This window comes from Oryctolagus cuniculus, chromosome 3 (genome assembly GCF_964237555.1).
Source record: "Oryctolagus cuniculus chromosome 3, mOryCun1.1, whole genome shotgun sequence".
NCBI classification, from domain to species: domain Eukaryota; kingdom Metazoa; phylum Chordata; class Mammalia; order Lagomorpha; family Leporidae; genus Oryctolagus; species Oryctolagus cuniculus.
In genome coordinates this window covers 6,771,188-6,787,743 of record NC_091434.1, presented here as the reverse complement: position 1 = coordinate 6,787,743, position 16,556 = coordinate 6,771,188, and the positions used below count along the sequence as shown (strand labels likewise).

The 16,556-nt window shown below is 46.2% G+C and overlaps 1 protein-coding gene across 9 annotated transcripts in view; it reads left to right on the top strand.

Moving 5' to 3' along the window:
* GIGYF2 (GRB10 interacting GYF protein 2) overlaps positions 1-16,556 on the top strand; it is a 156,198-nt gene that overhangs the window by 4,432 nt on the left and 135,210 nt on the right. For 7 of the 9 annotated variants that reach the window (XM_070070041.1, XM_051834185.2, XM_051834184.2 and 4 more), the window contains one exon: positions 3,062-3,127. The gene's annotated coding sequence lies outside the window, so the exon portion shown is untranslated. Of the gene's footprint in view, positions 1-1,269; positions 1,436-3,061; positions 3,128-16,556 lie in introns of those variants that run through there. The other 2 variants (XM_070070040.1, XM_051834183.2) reach the window with 1 other exon arrangement.

The window sequence follows — 16,556 nt, the reverse complement described above, 5'->3', positions numbered from 1 at the left end:
TTTCTGCAAAATTAAAGGCAGAAGTGACTTTCTCAAGCTTTCTTGCTGTTAATAAAATTGTCAGCCTTAATTGTTTTTGTAATACCATGAAATTTTGCACATTGTTCATTTAAGCATTTTTATTTTTTATTTCATTTATTTGAAAGAAAGAATGTCAGCTAGATAGTGTGCCGACAAAAATCTCCTATTTGCTGGTTTACTCCCCAAATAGCTATAAGCCAGGGCTGGTTCAGGCCAAAGCCAGGAACCTGGAACTTAATCCTGGTTTCCCGTGTGTGTGGTAGAGATCCAACTACCTGCTGCCTTCCAGGGTGTACGTTAATAGGAAGCTGGAATTGAGCATGGAGTGGGACTGGAACCCAGGCACTCCCGTTCGGGATGTGCGCATCCCAAGTAGTGTCCTGGCCACTGCATGCCCGATACCTGCCCTCTTAATTTTTAATTGTTTTTGACTTGATAGTAGCAGCATTCTTTAGAGCATCATTTGGTTTTAGCTAAGAAGCCACTTGAAGCAATTATACTTTGATTCACTCCTTGTTGTCACTTGAAATACCACTATCCTATGGATTTTTTATTTTTAAGATTTATTTGAAAGGCACAGTTACAGAGAGAAGGAGAGACAGAGATCTTCCATCTGCTGGTTTACTCCCCAAATACCCTCAATAGCCAGAGCTGGGCCAGGCTGAAACCAGGAGCTAGGAGCTTCTTCTGGGTCTCCCATGTGGGTGGCAAGGACTCAAGCAATTGGGCCATCTTCCTTTATTTTTCCAGGCACATTAGTAGGGAGCTGGATCAGAAGTGGAGCAGTTGGGACTTGAACTGGTGCCCATATGGGATTCTTGCATTGCAGGCAGCAGTTTAACCCGCTATATCAAAGTCAGCCTTATCCTGTGGATTTTTTTTTTAAGATTTATTTTTTGCTTTACATTTTTTTTTAAGATTTATTCATTTTACTTGAAAGGTGTAGGCACAGAGAGGGAAAAGCAGAGAGAGAGAGAGTCTTCCATCCACTAGTTTATTCTCCAAATGGCAGCAATGACCGGGGCTGGGCCATGGCAAAGCCAGGAGCTTCTTCCAGGTCTCTCATGTGGGTGCAGGGACCCAAGGACTTGGGCCATCTTCCACTGCTTTCCCAGGCACATTAGCAGGGGGCTGGATTGGAAGTGGAGCAGCTGGGACTCAAACCTGAGGACATATGGGACGCCAGCGTTGCTGGCAGCAGCTTAACCTGCTGCGCCACTGTAGTGGCTCCCATCCTGTGTGGTTTTTTTTTTTTTTTTTTTTTTTTTAAGGATTTATTTATTTATTTGAGAAGCAGAGGCAGAGGCAGCGGAGAGTAGTCTTCCATTTGCTGGTTCACTCCCCAGATGGCCTCAGTGACATGAGCTGCGCCGATCCGAAGCCAAGAGCCAGGAGATTCTTCCGGGTCTCCCACGTGAGTGCAGTGACCCAAGATCCTAGGCCATCTTCTGCTGCTTTTCCAGGCCATAGCAGAGAGCTGGATCAGAAGTGGAGCAGCTGGGACTTGAACTGGCGCCCATATGGGATGTTGGCATTGCAGGCGGTGGCTTTACCTGCTATGCCACAGCGCCAGCCCCTCCTGTGGATTTTTAAGATACTGTCTCCACACAGCATTAAAAGCAACTTGTGTTTTTGCAACTGAAAACACCTGGAGTTTTGCTTTGTGGTTATTTTGGCAGTGGTCATATATTTGGGACTCACTGCTTATTAGCATAGGATGCATGTTGCTGTGATGTGCTTTAAAAGTTAGTATCAAAGCCCTGTACTGTGGTTTTGAATGAAAACTTCAAATAATCACTTTGCTAAAAAGCTGTAGTGGTGTTCATTTGTGAGCTTCATCAGAATCATTTAGGACTTTGGTTAGAAGTGGGTGTTTCAGTCTTACTCTAGTGCTACTGAGATTCTCTAGATGTTAGAAGATATTAGTTTGTATATGCACCATGATTTCTAATATTTTGATCTTAAGACATTTATTTATTTAGGGGCTGGTGCTGAGGCACAGCGGGTTAAAGCCCTGGCTTGCAGTGCCCACATCACATATGGGCGCTTGTTTGAGTCCCAGCTGCTCCACTTCCAATCCAGCTCCCTGCTAATGTACCTGGGAAAGCAGTGGAAGATGGCCCAAGCGTGGGAGACCCGGAAGAAGCTCCTGGCTCCATTGCGGGTATTTGAGGAGTGAACCAGCAGATGGAAGATATCTTTCTTTCTCTCTGCCTCTCAAATAAATAAATAAGAACCTTTAAAGATTTTTATTTTACTTATTTATAAAGATTTATTTATTTGAAAGGCAGAGATTTGGGGGGGCCGTGGAGAGAGAGAAAGATCGATTGATTTACCATCCACTGGTTCACTCCCTGGATAGCTGCAACCGCCAGGGCTGGGCCAGGCCGAAGCCAGGAGCTTCTTCAGAGTCTCCCATGTGGGTGCAGTGGCCCAAGCACTTGGACCATCTTTCTCTGTTTCGCAGGTCATTGGCAGGGAGCTAGATTGGAAGTGGAGCACCCAGGACTTGAACTGTTGCCCATATGGGATGCTGGCGCTGCAGGCTGAGACCTAAACTTCTGTGCCACAGCGCTGCCCCCGCCCCTTAAAGATTTATTTATTTATTTGAAAAGCAGAGATAGAAGGAGGGGGCGGCGGGGGGGAGAAAGAGATTGAAGATCTTGCATCCACTGGTTTACTCCCCAAATGGCTGCAAAGGCTGAGGCTGGACCAGGTAGAAGCCATGAGCCAGGATCTTCATCCATGTCTCCACACGGGTAATAGGTGTCCAGGTACTTGGACCATCTTCCATTGCTTTCCCAGGTGCATTAGCAGGGAGCTGGATTGGAAGTGGAGCAGCTGGGACTTGAACCGGTGCTCATAGGAGGTGTTGGCTTTGCAAACGACAGCTTAACCCTCTGTACCACAATGCTGGCCTCATTTTGACAAGTCTTGGAAGCCATTCTGTGTAAAAGATACTGCTGATGAAAAATGATGCTTTTAAAGTTTTCCTGTGAAATTACTAGGTGATTTATAGTGATATTTTTATTATTTACAGTGTTAAAAGGACCTGAACAAAGTCTGCTCCAATCCCCTGCTGTGAACCAGCAGAACTTTTGAACAGGTAAGTGTGGAAGGGAGGATCACGCTGAAGCCTTATGCAGATTGGTGATTTTTGCTTCTGGTTTCAGTTATTTTCGTTGTATTATTTTTCCTGAGGTTACAGATTATTTTAAATAGAAACATCTCTGATTCCGCTCAGATCTTCTATAAACCATAAGATTAATACCCTTTTTGCATTGACCTGGTGTGGATTTGTGTTTAAACTATTGTAATGATTTTTGTTTATTTACTTATTTATCTTTTTTAAGGAATTTTTAAAAAAAGATTTATTTCTTTGAAAGGCAGAGTTACAGAGAGGCAGAGGGAGAGAGGGGTCTTCCATCTGCTGGTTCATTCCCCAGATGGCCGCAATGGCCAGAGCTAGGCCAATCCAAAGCCAGGAGCCAGGAGCGTCTTCTGGATCTCCAACGTGAGTGCAGGGGCCCAAGCACTTGGGCCATCTTCTGCTGTTTCCCAGGCCATAGCAGAGAGCTAAATTGGAAGTGGAGCAACCAGGACTTGAACTGGTACCCAGATGGGATGCCGGCACTGCAGGTGGTGGCTTTACCTGCTATGCCACAGTGCTGCCCCAAGGAAATTCTTTCTTTTCTTTTTTAAGGTTTATTTTATTTATTTGAAAGAGTTACCAAGAGAGGAAGAGCCAGAGAGAAAGAAAGGTCTTGCATCTGCTGGTTCACTCCCTAAATGACTGCAACAGTTAGAGCTGAGCTGATCTGAAGCCAGGGGCTAGGTGCTGCTTCTGGGTCTCCCACGCGGGTGCAGGGGCTTAGGGACCTGAGCCATCCTCCACTGCTTTCCCAGGCCATAGCAGAGAGCTGGATCAGAAGTAGAGCAGCAGAATCAAACCAGCGCCCGTATGGGATGCCAGCGCTGCAGGCTGGGGCTTTAACCCACTGCGCCACAGTGCCAGCCCCAGGAATTTCTTAATATATTAATTCTCAGAGTCATAGCAAATGCAATACAATGATAATACAACATAATATTCATGTTAATGTGATAGTAATACAAAGAGAACAGATTCTATGTAGTTCATAGATACAATTTTTTTTAATAAAGACATTCCTTTTTTAAAATATTTTAATTATTTATTTAAGAGGAAGAGTTACAGACAGTGAGAGGGAGAGACAGACAGAAAGATCTCCCATCCGCTGGTTCACTCCCCAAATGGCAACAACAACCAGAGCTGAGCTGATCTGAAGCCAGGAGCCAGGAGCTTCTTCCAGGTCTCCCATGCGGGTGCGGCACCCAAGCACTTGGGCATCTTCTGCTGCTTTCCCAGGCTCTGTCAAGGAGCTGGATTGGAAGAGGAGCAGTCGGGACTCGAGCTGGAGCCCATATGGGATACCAGTGCTACAGGTGGAGGATTAACCTGTGCAATAGCGTTGGCCTTGATAGATACAATTCTTATAATACTGCCCTTCTCTCTTTCCCTCCCTTGCTTTAACAATGATTTACAAAAAATTGTTTTATTTACTTGAGTGACACAGAGAAGGAAAGAGCACTTCCATCTGCTGATTCGCTCCCCAGATGCTTGCAGTAGCTGGGGCTGGCCAGGCTAATCCAGGTCTCTTACTTGGTGGTAGTAGGCGACTCAACTGCTTGAGTCATCCCTTGCTGCCTCCTAGAGTATGCATTCGCAGGAAACTGGAGTGAGGAGCAGAGCTGGGATTTGAACTCAGGCCCTCTGATAAAGGGGTGTGGGCATTCCAAGAGGTATCCCTCTGATAAGGGATGTGGGTGTCTTACCCATTACGCCCAATGCATGGCCCAGGTAACGATTTTCTAAGAAGCAACAGGAAGGTGCGTGCTTTGGGGACAGAGTGCTAAGATATCTCAGAGAACCCGGGAGCAGCTGGCTGCTGAGGGTGTGAGCCAGAGGGCACTTTTCTCCCAGCTGGTCGGAGCGTTCTGTCCTCGGGCTTCAGTTGTGTTTCTACAGTCTGGCCTTTTGCCCTGTAACAAGCACGTGGGAAAAAATGACGGGGCCTAGGTGTTCTGGCACGGTGGTTTAAGCGGCTGTTTGGGATGCCCGTGTCGTGTTGGAGAGGTGGTTTGAGTCCCAGCTACTCTGTACTTCTGATCCAGCGCCCTGCTAATGTGTCTAGGAGGCAATAGCTCAAGTACTTAAGTTCCTAACACCTATGTTGGAGATAGGATTGAGTTCCTGGCTTCCGCCTGGCCCTGCTCTGACTGTGGGAGCTGTTTGGGGAGTGAACCAGTGGATGGAAGATCTCTCTGTTACTCTTTCAAATAAATGATCATTTGAAAAAAAAAAGATCCCTTCATTCTTTGAGCCATAAATGAACTCAAGCTTTAACGCTGCTAGCTGATTACTAGCTGAATGTCTATAAATTTCAAACTTCTGTGACAAAGTTGATTGGTTGAATTTGGTTCTGTTCTCCATCAGTGGTCCAATTGTTTCTGGCCTTGTGGTTGGGATCTAGAAGTGCAAACGGTTACTTAAAGGCCTCACTCTTAAGGGTGGGGGCTGTTGTCGATAGACTTGTACAGAAAGCTGCTGGATGTTTTTTCTTATCCAGCATTCTAGAAAATTTTCCTGAATACAGCTCTGCAGTTTGAGCTTACATGCAAAACTTGTGGTGAATGAGGCCCAATGGGTATCACCAGGCATCCTTGTTGGAACTTCTAGTGCAGTTTTTAACAGATGCTCTTGATTTGGGGGATTCAGAGGAGTGTCTCAGGATAAAGATTTAGCAAATGAACGTAAGCAGATAAGCAGTAAGCAATAAGCACAGTTTGTGAAATTATTTTATTGTCTATTGATTTTGTCAATTTTAATTTCAGGGTGCTTTTTGTAATACTAAGCAATACTTGAGTGTTAGAAATTCATGTAGAATTTGAAGGGTGGGACTTCGTAGAGTGTTCATATGATTAGTGAATTGTGAATTGTGGTGTGGATCTTCCCTGGAAAGGATCAGTGAGACAGGATAAAGTTTTGAAGTGTATGTTTTTGTGTTCTAGAATTACTAGATAATTCTCAAGACTTTCTAACAGAGTATTTTGAAGTGCTGTTTACTTTTGAGACCACAGTTTGCCCCAGTATATCTAGATTTTTGATGCAAAGTTTAGGAATAACTATTAAAGTAACGTACAGAATGATGTGGCATGTCACAGATGTGATTCCAATGATAGTTTTAGCCAAGTTTTTTTTTTTTTTTTTTTTTTTTTTTTTTGACAGAGTGGACAGTGAGAGACAGAGAGAAAAGTCTTCCTTTGCCGTTGGTTCACCCTCCAATGGCCGCCGTGGCCGGCGCGCTGCGGCCGGCGCACCGCGCTGATCCGATGGCAGGAGCCAGGTACTTATCCTGGTCTCCCATGGGGTGCAGGGCCCAAAGACTTGGGCCATCCTCCACTGCACTCCCTGGCCACAGCAGAGAGCTGGCCTGGAAGAGGGGCAACCAGGACAGAATCCGGCGCCCCGACCGGGACTAGAACCCGGTGTGTCGGCACCGCCAGGCAGAGGATTAGCCTAGTGAGCTGCGGTGCCGGCCAAGTTTTTTTTTTTAAGAGATTGCAGCTGAGTTTATTTTTAAGGTAGAAGAGATCCTTCTCAAATTGTACACTTTCTTAAATATGGACATTGATATAAGACATATTCAGGACTTTTTGAGCTTCAAAAAGATATAATCCATGGGGCTGATGCTGTGACATAGTGGGTAAAGCCTCTGCCTGCAGCTCTGGCGTCCCATATGGGCGCTGGTTCAAGTCCCAGCTGCTCCACTTCTGATCCAGCTCTCTGCTATGGCCTGGGAAAGCAGTAGAGGATGGCCCACTGCAAGTGGGAGCTTTAATCCGCTGTACCACAGCGCTGGTCCTGTTTTAAATTTTTTTTTAAAAGACTTATTTAAATATCTGTTTGAAAGGCAGAGCAACAGCGGGGAAAGCGAGAGAGAGAGAGAGAGGAAGGAAGGAAGGGAGGGAGGGAGGAAGGAAGGAAGGAAGAAAGGAAGGAAGGAATCTTCCATCTGCTGGTTCACTCCTCAAGTGGCCACAACAGTCAGGGCTCAGTCAGGCCAAATTAGGAGCCAGGAACTCAATCTGTGTGTCTCATGTGGGCCAAAGCACCTGGGCCATCCTTTGCTGCCTTGCCAGGCACATCAGCAGGAAGCTGGATCATAAGCTGAGCAGTGGGTACTTTAACCCTAACTGGCGTGGTGATAAGGGATGCTGGTGTGGCAAGCAATGGCTTAATTTGGTGCCTCATAATGCTGGCCATTTAAAAAATTTTTTTAAACTTGATTTTTATTTATCTGAAAGGCAGAGTGAGAGAAAAAGATCTACTGAGACTTCTCTCCAGTGTTTCACTTCCCAAATACCTGCAACAACTTAAGCTGGGCCAGGCCAAAACCAGGAGCCTGGAGTTTATTTCGCTCCCACATTTCTAGCAGGGACCCATGACTTGTGCCATCACCTATTGTCTCTAGGGTTCTGTATTAGCAGGAAGCAGGACTTGATTTCAGGCCCTCTGATATGGGATACAGGCATCCCGAGGGGCAGCTTAACCTTTGCCACAACACCGACCCTCTAAAAATTTTTTTAATCCTGGGAATATTTGAAGTCTTGCTTTGTGCGACATGCTGGGCTAGCGTTAGTGGTGAGCAAAACACATATGCTATCTTCATGGGAATTACAGCCTCATGGGAGAGGCAGTCAATCATATAGTCACCTAAACTCTGGAAAGTCTGTCCTTGAAAAAGATAAAGTTTTAAAACCCTAGATTCTTAGTAAGTGTCACATTTGAGATCTTGGTGTTTTTAAGGTACACATGTTTAAGTCCCACATAGTGATAGGGACCCAAGTATCCAGGCCACCACCTGCTACTTCCCAGGAAGCTGGATTGGAAGCAGAGTGGCATCTCAGTCCCGGGTACTCTGATGTGGGACGCCTGCATCTCAAGTGGCGTCTGAACCGCTGTGCCAGACGCCCACCCCAACTGGTTCTTTTATTTGTTACTTTTTTCCTCCTTGACATAGACATCAACATTTATTTATTTGTCAGAGATTCAGAGAGAGAGTGAGAGAGCTCCCGTTTACTCCCGAATGCTTACAGCAGTGGAGACCGATGTCAGGAGCTGGGAACTCAGTCCAGGGCTCTCAAGTGAGTGCAGATTCAACCACTTGAGCAATCCCTTGCCTTGTAGGGGCTTCATTAAGCAGGAAGCTGGAATTAGGAGCAGGAGCCGGGAGTTGAACCCAGGTACTCTGAGGTGGGATGCAAGTGTCCTAACCAGTGTCTTAAGTGCCCCATTTCCAACTTTTTGGCTTTAGAACTTGTCTTAGTCTTTTTTTTTCCTGCTGCTATAACAGTACTTGAGACTGGTAGTTTATAATGAATAGAAGTTTGATTCATGGTTCTGGAGGCTGCTAGTCCAAGTGCACGGGGCTGGCATCTAGTGAGGGCCTTCTGGCCCCATCATCTCATGGAAAAAGGCTGAGAGAGTGAGTAAGAATGAGCTGGGGATGAGCTCGTTTTCATAACAACCCATGTTAGTGATTACTGTTCGCTTGATAATGACGGTTCTCTTCATGACCTGTTCACCTCTTAACAAACCCCACTTCCCAACACTGTTGAATTGTGTTTCCAGCACATGAGATTTGAGGGGCAAGCTCAACCATGGCAGGACCCTTTTATCCTCTTAAAAGTTATCAGAGCTTGGGGCCAGTGTTATGGCGCAGCAGATTAAAGCCCTGGCCTGCAGCGCCGGCATCCCATATAGACACCGGTTTGAGTCCCAGCTGTTCCACTTCCAATCCAACTCTTTGCTATGGCCTGGGAAAGCAGAAGAAGATGGCCCAAGTCCTTGGGCCCCTGCACCCACGTAGGAGACTGGGAAGAAGCTCCTGGCTCCTAGCTTCGGATCAGCTCAGCTCCAGCTGTTGCAGCCATTCGGGGAGTGAACCAGCGAATGGAAGACCTTTCTCTCTCTTGCTTTACCTCTCTCTGTAATTCTGTCTTTCAAATAAAGAAAATAAATCTTTAAAAGAAAGTTATCAGGTCCCTTGCTGTGCTGCAGCAGGTTAACTACCACCTGCAGTGCTGGCATCCCATAATGGAGAGCCAGATCAAGTCCCAGCTGTTCCCCTTCCGATCCATCTCCCTGCTGAGGCACCAGGGAAGACAGTGGAAGATGGCCTTGGTACTTGGTCCCTGTAGTCCATGTCGGTGAGCCAGATGGAATTCTAGGCGCTGGCTTTGGATTGACCCAGCCCAGACTATTGCAGCTGTTAGGGGGAGTGACCCAGTACAGGGACGAGAAAAGGATCTGTCTATCTTGCTGTAACTGCCTTTCAAAAAAATTTTTTTAATAGATTTATTTATTTATTTTGGAAGTCAGAATCAGAGGGAGGGAGACAGAAAAAGACATCTTGCATCTGCTGGTTCAATCCTAAAATGGCTGCTGGGCCAGGCAGAACCCAGGCGCCTTTTCTTCTGGCTCTCAAACGTGGGTGCACTTGGACCATCTATGCACTGCTTTTCCCAGGTCATTAGCAGGGAGCTGGGTTAGAAGTGGAACAGCTGGGACTTGAACCTGCACTCATGGGATGCTAGCATCACAGGCTGTGGCTTTACCTACTATGCCACAATGCTGACCCCTAAAATAAATCTTTTTCTTTTTTCAAAGATTTATTTATTTATTTGAAAGTCAGAGTTACACAGAGAGAGGAATGGCAGAGAGAGAGGAAGTCTTCCATTTGCTGGTTCTCTCCCCAATTGGCTGCAACAGCCAGAGCTGCACTGATCTGAAGCCAGGAGCTTCTTCCGGGTCTCCCACAAGGGTACAAGGGTACAAGGGTGCAAGGACTTGGGCCTTCTTCTACTGCTTTCCCAGGACATAGCAGAGAGCTGGATTGGAAGAGGAGCAGCCAGGTCTCGAACCAGCACCCATGTAGGATGTCAGTGCTTCAGGCCAGGGCGTTAACCTGCTGTGCCACAGTGTCGACCCCCAGAAATAAGTCTTTAAAAAAAGTTACTGCTGGGGCCAGTGCTGTAGTGTGGCAGGCTGAGCCACCTCCTGGCACTGGCATCCCATGTGGGTTCATGTCGTGGCTGTGCGCCTCTTCTGATCCAGCTCTCTGTTTACGGCTTGGGAAAGCAGTGGAAGATGGCCCAAGTGCTTGGGCCCCTCCCTCCACCCATGTGGGAGACCTGGAAGAAGCTCCTGACTCCTAATCAGCCCAGCTCTGACTGTTGTGGCCATTTGGGTAGTGAACCAGAAGATGGAACACCTTTCTCTCTCTCTTCCTCTCTCTCTAATAAATAAATAAAATAATTTTTTTTTAGATTTATTTATTTATTTGAAAGAGTTAAGGAGAGACAGAGAGAGAGAGAGAAGCCTTCCATCCGCTGGTTCACTCCCCAATTGGCCACAATTGCCAGAGCTGTGCCGATCCGAAGCCAGAGGCCAGGAGCTTCGTCCGGTTCTCCCACGTGGGTGCATGGTCTTTGGTCCATCTTCCATTGTTTTCCTAGGCCATAGCAGAGAGCTGGATTGGAAGCAGAGCAGCTGGGACTCTTATTAACATGGAATACCAGCACTGCAGGTGGCAGCTTTACCTACTATGCTAAAGCGCTGGTCCCGAATTGCCCGTTTCTAAAAATGATTTTGACAGGTCCTTAAGCCATACTTTATGAATTACTACTTTGAGGAGTGGAACGGTTTTCAGTGTTGTATATTACATTGATTTTTTAAAAATATTTTTTTAAATAAAATAATTGGGATTTTTTAATGCTGGGTACATATGAATTTATAACTTGTTATTAGCTGAGGTTCCATTAAAAGTAATCTTTTTTTTTTTTTATTTTTTTATTTTTTTATTTTTATTTTTTGACAGGCAGAGTGGACAGTGAGAGAGAGAGACAGAGAGAAAGGTCTTCCTTTGCCGTTGGTTCACCCTCCAATGGCCGCCGCGGCCGGCGCGCTGCGGCCGGCGCACCGCGCTGATCCGATGGCAGGAGCCAGGAGCCAGGTGCTTTTCCTGGTCTCCCATGGGGTGCAGGGCCCAAGCACCTGGGCCATCCTCCACTGCACTCCCTGGCCACAGCAGAGGGCTGGCCTGGAAGAGGGGCAACCGGGACAGAATCCGGCGCCCCGACCGGGACTAGAACCCGGTGTGCCGGCGCCGCTAGGCGGAGGATTAGCCTACTGAGCCGCGGCGCCGGCCAAAAGTAATCTTCTACAGCAGCACTGTCCATCAGAGGTTTGTGCTGTGATGCAGGGAACCTCCACTGTCCAGTGCTGGGCCTGTTACCCACATAGCAGTACACTGACACTGGACCCTGAAGATGTGGCCCACGCTGAGGAGCTGCATTTTATGTTTTAAATGTTAAAAGCCGGGGCCGGCGCTCTGGCACAGTGGGTTAACGCCCTGGCCTGAAGTGCCGGCATCCCATGTGGGCGCCGGTTCGAGGTCCGGCTGCTCCACTTCCTGTCCAGCTCTCTGCTGTGGCCTGGGATGGCAGTGGAAGATGGCCCAAGTGCTTGGGCCCCTGCGCCCATGTGGGAGACCTGGAAGAAGCTCCTGGCTTCGGATCGGCGCAGCTCCGGCCATTGTGGCCATCTGGAGAGTGAACCATTGGATGGAGGACCTCTCTCTCTCTCTCTCTCTCTCTGCCCCTCCTCTCTCTGTGTAACTCTGACTTTCAAATAAATAAATAAATCTTAAAAAAAAATGTTAAAAGCCTTTACTTTTAAATGACAACCCAGTTTCCTTTATTTTTCTAATAGGCCTTTTTTTTAAGAATCGTTTCAGAATTATGGACAGTTGAGAAGATAGTTGTTTCCCCTATTTTTAACATATTACTATGATACATGTTATTTTTATTTTCATTTCATTTCTTTTTTTTTTTTTAAGATTTATTTTATTTATTTGAAAGTCAGAGTTACACAGAGAGAGGAGAGACAGAGAGAGAGGTCTTCTATCCGATGGTTCACTCCTCAGATGGCCTCAACGGCTGGAGCTGTGCCAATCCGAAGCCAGGAGCCAGGAGCTTCTTCCAGGTCTCCCACATGGGTATAGGGGCCCAAGGACTTGGGCCATTTTTCACTGCTTTCCCAGGCCATTGCAGAGAGCTGGATTGGAAGAGGAGCAGCCGGGACTAGAACCGGTGCCCATATGGGATGCCGGCACTTCAGGCCAGGGCTTTAACCCACTGCATCACAGTGCCGGCCCCTATTTTCATTTCTTTTCAAAGATTTATTTTTACTTATATGAAAAGCAGAGATAGAGAGAGAGATCTTCCATCTGCTGGTGCACTCCCCAAATGGCCACAACGGCCGGAGCTGCGCCCATCTGAAACCAGGAGCCAGCAGCTTCTTCAAGATCTCCCACATGGGTGCAGGGGCCCAAGTACTTGGGCTTTCTTCCACTGTTTTCCCAAGAGCCTTAGCAGGGAACTGGATTGGAAGTGGAGCAGCTAGGACTCAGAACTGGCATCCTGATCTGGGATACCTGGGCTGGTTTAACCCACTAAGCCATAGCACCCTGCCTCTGATATATTGTTAAACTCTGTGAACTGATACTGATACTTTGTTGCTAACTAAAGTCCTTTATTAATTTGTAATCCTTGTTTTACTTAAGAGTTTTTTCTGTTCCAGGATACTATCCAGAATACCATGTTACATTTAGGATTGTGTCCTTAAGCCTTCAATGACTATAACAGTTTTTTTTTACTTTTTTTTTTTTGTTTTGTTTTTAAAAATTTATTTGAAAGGCAGAGTGACTGGGGTGGGGGAGTGGGGTGGGAGGGAGGTGGCAGAAGGGGAGACTGGGGGACAAAGAGAGAGAGAGAGAGAGAGAGAGAAATCTTGATCGATCAGTCAGCACTAATCTTCCATCTGTTGGTTCACTCCCCAAATGACTGCAACAGTCCGGTCTGGGCCAGGCCAAAGCTGGGAGCCCAGAACTCCATCTGAGTCTCCCGTGTGGGTGGAGGGTCTGAGTACTTCTGCTGCTTTCTCAGGTGCATTAATGGGGAGCTGCATCAGAAGCCTGGACTAGAACCTGCGCTCCAATATGGGATGATAGAGTTACAAGCAGCTGCTTAACCCACTGTGCCACAACATTGGCTCCTGAGTTCTTTTGTTTTTTGACAACCTTGATAAGTTTGAGCAGTACTGGTTGCGTATTTAGTAGAGTGCCTCTGTTTCAGAATTTGCTGTTTTTCTCATGATTATGTTGATGGTATGGGTTTTTGGGAGTAAGTTTACAGAGGTAAAGTAGCATTTTTATCACAGATGTCAGCATGATTTTTTGCTTTTGATATTGACCTTGATACCTTGTCAGGTTTGTCCACTGTAAAATTATTCCCTCCGCCCCTTTGTGGGGTGGAATTTTAAATTTAAATTGTGCATATAGTGAGCTCAGGCTTTTTTTTTTCTTAGTTTTTCTGAGGTATGATATATATGTATATATAAAATATGCCTTCATTTGAAGTACACTCATTAAGTGTACAGTTTAAACTCTGTACATTTTGGTAAGTTTTGACAAATGTGCCTACTTGTATAAGCACTACAGTTAAGTAACATTTTCATCAACCTCAGAAGTTTCCTCCAGTGTTTTTTGCATTCATTTTCTCTCCCCCATGTATCTTCTGTGACTGCAGATTAATTTTACCTTTTCTAGAATTTTAACTAATTGGAGTCATTCAGCATGTATGGTTTCTGGATTTGGCTTCTTTTGCCTAGTTAATATCTGTGATTAGTCCATGTTGCTGCATCTATCAATGGTTTTGTTTTTTAATGTTAAGAATAGTCTGAGGGGCTGGTGCTATTGCATAGCGGGTTAACGCCCTGGCCTGAAGCGCCGACATCCTATATGGGAGCCGGTTCTAGTCCCGGCTGCTCTACTTCCCATCCAGCTCTCTGCCATGGCCTGAGAAAGCAGTAGAAGATGGCCCAAGTCCTTGAGCCCCTGCACCTGCGTGGGAGACCCGGAAGAGGCTCCTGGCTCCTGGCTTCGGATCGGCACAGCTGTGGCCGTTCCGGCCATCTGGGGAGTGAACCAGAAGATGGAGGACCTCTCTCGTCTCTGCCATTGCTCTCCCTGTATAACTCTGACTTTCAAATAAATCAATAAATCTTAAAAAAAAAAAAGTCCGGGACTAGTATAGCATTTATCTGTGGATAAATGTTCGTATTGTTGGCAATTTTCAGTGTTTAGGAATAAAGCTGATCTTAGTTTCATGACATGGGTAGTGGTTCAGAACTGTACTGGGTTTCAGTGTGTATCACAAAACTGTAAATTAGGAATTTTAATTCCTTTTAAGATGAGGAGAAAAGTCAGTGGAGCATGGGTAATTTTTAAAAAGTTTTCTATGGCTGGCTGGCGTTGTGGAGGAGCAGGTTAAGCTGCCATCTGCAGTGCCAGCATCCCTTATGGGCACCAGTTGAAGTCCTGGCTGCCTCCCTCTTTTTTTTTTTTTTTTTTTTGAAAAGTTAGAGTTTACTTTTTTTTATTTTTTAAATATTTATTTGGAAAGCAGAGTTACAGAGTGGCAGAGGCAGAGAGAGAGGACTTCCATCCACTGGTTGACTGCCCAAGTGGCTGCAACGACTGGACCTGGGCCAGTACAAAGCCAGGAGCTTCTTTCACATCTCCCACGTGGGTGCAGGGGCCCAAGGACTTGGGCCATCTTCTACTACTTTCTCAGACCATAGCAGAGAGCTGGATCTGAAGTGGAGCAGCTGAGACTCAAACTGGCACCTGTATGGGATGCCAGCACTGCAGGCTGCTGCTTTACCTGGTATGTCATAGCGCCAGCCCCTGCTCCGCTTGTGAACGAGCTCCCTGCTAATGTGCCTGAGAAAGTGGTGGAAGATGGCCCCTGGGCCCCTGCCACCCAAATGGGAGGCCTTGGTGAAGTTCTGGCTCCTGACTAAAGCCTGGCCCAGCCCCAGCTGTTGCAGGCATTTGAGGATTCAACTAGCAGATGGTAGCTCCCCCCCCCCCCCACTCTACCTTTCAAATAAAATAAATTAAAAAAATTTTTTCATTAAAACAGTAATTTACATAGACATAAATTCATTGTTTTTTAAGGTTTCATGTAATAATGTATGGGCCACATAGATGTGGACAATTCCTTGGCCTTTGCTGATTCCTGAAAAATAATTCATTGTTCCTTAGTTGAAATGCTTAGTAATAAACTGAATAATTGAAGACTTGTTTTTTGAAGATTTATTTATGTTTTACTTGAGAGTCAGAGTTACACAGAGAGAGGAGAGGTAGAGAGAGGTCTTCCATCCGATGGTTTATTCCCCAATTGGCTGCAACGGCTGGAACTGTGCCGATCCGAAGCCAGGAGCCTGGAGCTTCTTCCGGGTCTCCCACGCAAGTGCAGGGGCCCAAGGACTTGGGCCATCTTCCACTGCCAGGCCATAGTAGAGAGCTGGATCAGAAGTGGAGCAGCCGGGACTAGAACCGGTGCCCATATGGGATGTCGGCACTTCAAGCCAGGGTGTTAACCCGGTGTGCCACAGTGCCGGCCCCTAATTTTGTTTTATGAGATTTTCTCATCAGTGAGTGTATTAACAATCCTGTTTTGCTATATTTGATTTTTGTTTGTTTTTAAAGATTTTATTTATTTATTTGAAAGGCAGAGTTACAGAGAGAGGAAGAGACAGAGAAAGAGGTCTTCCATCTGCTAAATATCTGCAACCACTGGGCCAGGCAGAAACCAGGAGGCTGGAGCCCCATTCAGGGGTTCCATGCAGTTGCAGGGGCCCGAGCACTTGGGCCATTTTTGCTGCTTCCAAAGTGCATAAGCAGGGAGCTAGATCAGAAACTGAGCTACCAGGACTCAAACCAGAACCCATATGAAATGCCTGCTGCACCATGGCACCAACCCCTGTTTTATTTTTAAAGAAATCATTTATTTTAATTTTTTATTTGAGAAGCAAGCAGAAAAAAAATATCTCCCCCTTCTGCTGGTCACTTTCCAAATGTGTGTAGCTTCCAGAGCCATGGCAGGTCAAAGCTGGGAGCCAGAACTGAGCCCAGATCTCACATAGGCCACAGGAACCCAGCTGTTTGAACCTGCTGCCTTCCAGGGTGTGCAGTATCGGGAAACTGGAATTGGAATGGAGCTGGGACTTGAACCCAGGCACTCCTATATGGGATGCCATCATCCCAAGTGGCATTTTAACCATTGTGACAAACCCCTCTATAATTTGTTTATTTGTTTATCTATTGATGAACATTTACATTGATAGACATAATAGCCAAATGTCAGCTTTTGGCAGTTAATGAATGAAGTTGCTGCGGATCTTTGGTAGAAATATGAATTTGTGGGGCAGGCGCTGTAGCATAGTGGATAAAGCCACTGCCTGCAGTGCCAGTATCCCATGTGGGCACCAGTTCGAGTCCCGGCTGCTTCACTTCCGATCCAGTTCTGTGCTATGGCCTGGGAAAGCA